We start from the raw sequence: 7,136 nt of genomic DNA on the forward strand, positions 1-7,136 counted from the left end.
TTCTGAGGGAGATCAGTCCTGGGATTTCTTTGGAAGGAATGATGCTAAAGCTGAAACTGCAGTATTTTGGCCACCTCATGCAAAGAGTTGACCCATTGGAAAAGACTTTGATGCTGGAAGGGATTGGGGGCAGGAGGAGAAGGGGACAACAGAGGATAAGATGGCTGGATAGCATCACTGACTTGATGGACATGGGTTTGGGTGAACTCCGGGAGTTGGTGATGGACAGGGAGGCCTGGCGTGCTGTGATTCATGGGGTCGCAAAGATTCGGACATGACTGAGCAACTGAACTGACTGACTGAATGACTGACTGACTGATAGTTTCAGGTGGACAGCAAAGGGACTCACCCATATATATATACATGTATCCATTCTCACTCAAACTCGCCTCCCATCCAGGCTTCCACATAACATTGAGCAGAGTTCCTTGGGCTATACAGTAGGTCTTGTTGCTTATCCATTTTTAAATGTAGCAGTGGACTTTGCATTAGCATTATGTCTATTAAAAAGGGACATGGAAATACCTTAATTAAAAAATACTCTAGTGTTACAAACGCCAACCATCATCTGATCCTTCAGTGAGTAGTAGTATAACAAAGACGAATGATAATCATAACAAGATATAATGAAAAAGTATGCAATATTGCTAGAATTACCAAAACATAACATGGAGATGAACAAATTCTATTGGGAGAATAGCACCAACAGACTTGCTCATTGCAGGGTTGCCAAAAACACACAAATTGTAAAAGACAGTATTTATTTTAAAAGAAAAACAAAAAAGAGTACAGGTGAAGCATGATAAAATGAGATATGCCTATATTAGATTATTTTTACCATCATGACTGAGTGCAGGTTAATAATTTCTCTTGAGAAAAGAATAATTTATTTTGACATTTGGCCTCTCAATGATACATACTGTTAAAGAATGCAAATTAGTGATAAAGAGATAATATGGTTTGTAGTGCTTTTAGTGAGATGTGATTTTTCTGAACCATATTGAGAGCTTTACAATTTCAAATTATAAATCATAAAAAATATATTATAAAAAAGAAGGCAATGAAAGGATTTTATTATTATATAATTAAGAAAATGGAAGTTTTGAAAAGCAAGGAAGTAAAACTACATAAATTTGCAAAATTAAAATTTCTATATTCGAAAAATGAGACAAAGATTTTTATAGTTTTAAGTTGATTCAAAACTGTATTTCAGAAAATGAGGAAGAAAGTCTCTTTTTTTTAATTTGCAAAGGAGATAAAATAGAAAAATGGCTTAAATAATCTATCTGAATTTATATAGAGAAACAAATATATAGACATTGGCAAGATTGGGAGGAAATTCTGGTTAATTTCCCCTGCACTCTGTAACAACAGAGATGGGTGGGATACAGTAGGAGGTGGGAGGGAGACTCAAGAGGGAGGGGACATATGTATACCTATAGCTGAGTCATGTTGATGTATGGCAGAAACCAACACAGTATTATAAAGCAATTATCCTTCAACTAAAAACAAATTTTAAAAAAAGAACACGATATGTCCCTGTTCTATAAAATATATGGATCCAAGTTCAACTTTCCTTTCCCAACACCCTCATTATGCCCACCTCTACCCACTTTTCTCCTATTAACAACCAAACACAGATTATGTAAATGAAAGGCATCTACTTCAAACCTGTCAGTTTTGTATATGAGCTTCTGAGCAATTTCGAAAACATATGTGCCACAGCCATATAGACAGGTTTGTATGGCCTCTGAAATTTATGGCTACACATCTGTATACCCAAGTTATCCTCACTTAGGAGTCCTGTATGAGTCTCCCAGGATCTTTCTTCCTATTATTGTCTTCCTGCATCTGTCTTTCCCCAAATGTCTATACGAGTGGACTTTTCTGTTCTCTTAAATGTCTTCCTCTCCCTGTACAAATTCTGTGCTTTCTCTTTGATGCTTTCTTTTTTTTTTTTTAATTTATTTTAAATTTTATTTTATTTTTAAACTTTACAAAATTGTATTAGTTTTGCCAAATATCGAAATGAATCCACCACAGGTATACATGTGTTCCCCATCCTGAACCCTCCTCCCTCCTCCCTCCCCATACCATCCCTCTGGGTCCTCCCAGTGCACCAGCCCCAAGCATCCAGTATTGTGCATCGAACCTGGACTGGCAACTCGTTTCATACATGATATTATACATGTTTCAATGCCATCCTCCCAAATCTTCCCACCCTCTCCAACAGAGTCCATAAGACTGTGATGCTTTGTTTCTATTTCCTGACACTGACACAGTCCAGTTCAGTTCAGTCGCTCAGTCGTGTCCGACTCTTTGAGACCCCATGAATCGCAGCACACCAGGCCTCCCTGTCCATCACTAACCCCCAGAGTTCACTCAAACTCACGTCCATCGAGTCTGTGATGCCATCCAGCCATCACATCCTCTGTCGTCCCCTTCTCCTCCTGCCCCCAATCCCTCCCAGCATCAGAGTCTTTTCCAATGAGTCGACTCTTCACATGAGGTGGCCAAAGTACTGCAGTTTCAGCGTTAGCATCATTCCTTCCAAAGAACACCCAGGACTGATCTCCTTTAGAATGGACTGGGTGGATCTCCTTACAGTCCAAGGGACTTTCAAGAGTCTTATCCAACACCACGGTTCAAAAGCATCAATTCTCCGGCACTCAGCTTTCTTTACAGTCCAACTCTCATCATAGCCTTGACTAGACGGACTAGCAACTGCAATTTCTTCCCATACCTTTTGCCCAATCGTACAGAAAATATTCGCATCAAATGCAAGACTCTCTTTTGGCATAAGCCACAGACTTTGGATTCTTGGGGTTTTGGTGCTCTCTTACCTCTAGAGTTCCAGAAGAGCAGCTCATTTAGATCCAATTTTCGAGTGAATTTAATAAACATTTCTTAAGTGATTATTATGTGTCAGGCTTCCAGCTGGTTCTGGGTAAACAGAGATCCCTAAGTCAAACACCATTTGCTACAGTAGCTTACTGTACACACACTGTACAGTAATGCCTAAGAGGTGCAACAGAAAAACCAGCAGGGCACTCTGGCAACAAAGATTTCTTGCCTTTGTAAGAACCCTGAGTGAATTTTACAGCCCTTTGCAAGACAACATTAAAGACAGCACCTGCCAACGCTTTGATATATACTTGTTAGAAAAAATAAAACCTGTGCCAACTTTTCTGTTCTGTTCGTCCTTCATTGCATCTCCCTTGGAGCACAGACTTTCACTCTGATTACAGCCTATGTTGGTATCATGTTGTCACATTTGGACATTCTGTCACTGGCCTCCCTTTCTCTCTCTCTCTCTCTGCCAAGAGGAGCAGCTATGAATTAGATTAAGAGATAAAATCACAGTTTCTCTTCTTAAAGCAAAAGGAAGAGAAAAAAAAGAAAGCAGATTAGAAATAAAGATAACTATTCCATTACCAATTAAAATACGAATCAAAGAAAATTTATTTTAGACTCAGAATTACAGCCATTTGCCCATCTACACACACTCAAGGTCAAATGCTGGCATTACTAACAAAGGAAAATAGAATCTCTTCAGCATTTGCCCTCTCTCCTGGCTATTATTAATCTGGCAACAATAAGATGTTGAAGAAAAGAATGCTCTGAACCTCCATATTAGATCATCCTGACTCTCATTTACAATGCTGCACAAACCTTGATTTTTATCCTTTACATTCAAGACCAATATTCTCTTGTTGAGACACCTAAGAACCCTACTATTTAGCAAAGATGTCCCACAAACTCACCTAAAAGTGAATTTTAAATAGATGCCACTTGTTCCCTGGGGAGGAGTCCAGTATCACTTGTTCAGGACAGCAGTGAAAACAACCAGCTTCAGTGAACTTCACAGATGTGTTACCTGAAAAAAGAAGTAGGAGCTAAGATGATACATAAGGAGGTGTGTGCAAAACTGCTTTTCCCGGGCAGGTTTTAGGCAACTGACGGGCATTGTGTTAAATCTGCCATACGGATAATAACATCACCTGGAAAAAAAAATACTGCAGATGTTGTTAATATATGAAAAAAAATTATAGGTAAAAAAGACATAAGAAAAATCCTTCCATAAGCAAATATCTTTCATCCTAAAAATAGAAGTTAAAAGTCTTCCTAGGATTCTCCCCACAGCCGTTTATAAAGGATTTGTATACTCACCCCACTCCAACCTAGTATCTTCTTTGTAGTTGGACTTTATTTGCACTGTGATGGGTGCAGTGACTGTTAATGTCAGGCACAAGGATACATTTAAATGTCACACCAGCTCCAATAAAAATCAGTTCAATTCAGTCGCTCAGCAGTGTCTGACTCTTTGTAACCCCATGGACTGCAGCACATCAGGCCTCCCTGTCATTCACCATCTCCCGGAATTTACTCAAACTCATGTCCATTGAGTCAGTGATGCCATCCAACCATCTAATGCTCTGTCATCCCCTTCTCCTCCTGCCTTCAATCATTCCCGGCATCAGAGTCTTTTCAAATGAGTCAGCTCCTCACATCAGGCGGCCAAAGTATTGGAGTTTCAGCTTCAGCATCACTCCTTTCAACGAATATTCAAGACTGATTTCCCTGAGGATGGACTGGTTGGATCCTCTTGCAGTCCAAGGGACTCTCAAGAGTCTTCTCCAACACCACAGTTCAAAAGCATCAATTCTTTGGCACTCAGCTTTCTTTTTAGTCCAGCTCTCACATCCATAACATGACTACTGGAAAAACCATAGCTTTGACTAGATGGACCTTTGTTGGCAAAGTAATGTCTCTGCTTCTTAATATGCTGTATAGGTTGGTCATGGAGAAGGCAATGGCACCCCACTCCAGTACTCTTGCCTGGAAAATCCCATGGGCGGAGGAGCCTGGTGGGCTGCAGTCCATGGGGTCGCTAAGAGTCGGACACGACTGAGCAACTTCACTTCCACTTTTCACTTTCGTGCTTTGGAGAAGGAAATGGCAACCCACTCCAGTATTCTTGCCTGGAGAATCCCAGGGATGGGGGAGCCTGGTGGGCTGCCGTCTATGGGGTCGCACAGAGTCGGACACGACTGAAGCGACTTAGTAGTAGTAGTAGGTTGGTCATAACTTTTCTTCCAAGGAACAAGCATCTAACCCTAACCCTAATTTTAGAAGCATCTTCTAATTTCAATTTCATGGCTGCAGTCACAATCTGCAATGATTCTTGAGCCCCCAAAAATAAAGTCTGTCACTGTTTCCACTGTTTTCCCCATCTATTTGCCATGAAGTGATGGGACCAGATGTCATGATCTTAGTTTTCTGAATGTTGAGCTTTAAGCCAACTTTTTCACTCTCCTCTTTCACTTTCATCAAGAAGCTCTTCAGTTCTTCACTTTCTGCCAAAACAATGGTGTCATCTGCATATCTCAGCTTATTGATATTTCTCCCGGCAATCTTGATTCCAGATTGTGCTTCATCCAGCCCAGCGATTCTCGTGATGTACTCCTCACATAAGTTAAATAAGCAGGGTGACAATATACAGCCTTGGTATACTCCTTTCCCTATTTGGAACCAGTCTGTTGTTCCATGTCCAGTTCCAACCGTTGCTTCCTGACCTGCATACCTCTGAGATTTCTCAAGAGGCAGGTCAAGTGGTCTGGTATTCCCATCTCTTCAAGAATTTTCCAGTTTGTTGTGATTCACACAGCCAAAGGCTTTGGCATAGTCAATAAAGCAGATGTTTTTATGGAACTCTCTTGCTTTTTTGATGATCCAACAGATGTTGGCAATTTTATCTCTGGTTCTTCTGCCATTTCTAAATCCAACTTGAACATAGGAAGTTCATGGTTCACATACTGCTGAAACCTGGCTTGGAGAATTGTGAGCATTACATTGCTAGCATGTGAGATGAGTGAACATTCTTCAGCATTGCCTTTCTTTGCTATTGGAATGAAAACTGCCCTTTTCCAGTCCTGTGGTTACTGCTACATTTTCCAAATTTGCTGGCATGTTGAGTGCAGCACTTTCACAGCATCAATTTTGAGGATCTGAAATAGCTCAACTGGAATTCCATCACCTCCACTAGCTTTTGTTCGTAGTGATGCTTCCTAAGGCCCACTTGACTTCACATTCCAGAATGTCTGCTCTAGGTTGGTGATCACATCACTGAGGTTATCTGGGTCATGAAGATCTTTTCTGTATAGTTATTCTGTGTATTCTTGCCTCCTCTTCTTAATACCTTCTGCTTCTGTTAGGTCCATACCATTTCTGTCCTTCACTGAGCCCATCTTTGCATGAAATGTTCCCTTGGTATCTCTAATTTTCTTGAAGAGATCTATAGTCTTTCCCATTCTGTTGTTTCCCTCTATTTCTTTGCATTGATCACTGAGAAAGGCTTTCTTATCTCTCCTTGCTATTCTTTGGAACTCTGCATTCAAATGGGAATATCTTTTCTTATCTCCTTTTCCTTTGGCTTCTCTTCTATTCACAGCCATTTGTAAGGCCTCCTCAGACAACCATTTTGCCTTTTAGCTTTTCTTTTTCTTGGCGATGGTCTTGATCCCTGCCTCCTGTACAATGTCACAAACCTCCATCCATAGTTCTTCAGGCACTCTGTCTATCAGATCTAATCCCTTGAATCTATTTGTTATTTCCATTGTATAATCATAAGGGATTTGACTTAGTAATACTTGAATGGTCTAGTGGTTTTCCCCACTTTCTTCAATTTAAGTCTGAATTTTGCAATAAGGATAGACTCCTCAATATCACTGCTAAGGACTAGTGTGCTATAAGGACTGCTACTTGGTCTCAAATTTCACTTAAATTTATAATGAGCTGAGTTGAGAAGGAATCTAATATATACTAGAGCTCAAAGCTGAAAATGACTTTGAGTTCTTGGATATTTTAAGAATGAGAGCACATGCATGTGTGTGTGTGCAGGTGTATATGTTTGTGTGTGTGTGTGTGTGTGTCTGTAGCAGTAAACACTAATAGGTGCACAGAAGCAGTTGTGTTTATGGCACTTCTTTTCTTGAGTTCATTCAGTATATGTGGCAAATTATGTGACCTCCGAAGAAATTATTTACAATGGATTGAAAATACCCAAGGGCAGGAAAGTGGGAAAAGATGCTGTTTAAGTGGAGCACTGCTATTGTCTCATAGTTTTCTGACCTTTT

General features: G+C 40.1%; 1 long non-coding RNA gene across 15 annotated transcripts in view; it reads right to left on the bottom strand.

The window, feature by feature from the left end:
• The window catches only part of LOC147363453 (uncharacterized), a 271,934-nt gene that overhangs the window by 222,265 nt on the left and 42,533 nt on the right, over positions 1-7,136 (bottom strand). For 7 of the 15 annotated variants that reach the window (XR_015137163.1, XR_015137160.1, XR_015137155.1 and 4 more), the window contains 3 exons: positions 3,765-3,877; positions 2,844-2,943; positions 350-500 (listed from right to left, as the gene is read on the bottom strand). This is a non-coding gene — a long non-coding RNA (uncharacterized LOC147363453). The remainder of the gene's footprint in view (positions 1-349; positions 501-2,843; positions 2,944-3,764; positions 3,878-7,136) is intronic. The other 8 variants (XR_015137159.1, XR_015137156.1, XR_015137158.1 and 5 more) reach the window with 2 other exon arrangements.

This window comes from Bos grunniens, chromosome 11 (genome assembly GCF_055505025.1).
Source record: "Bos grunniens cultivar Pamir isolate PY7600 chromosome 11, Bosgru_T2T1.0, whole genome shotgun sequence".
Lineage (NCBI taxonomy): Eukaryota > Metazoa > Chordata > Mammalia > Artiodactyla > Bovidae > Bos > Bos grunniens.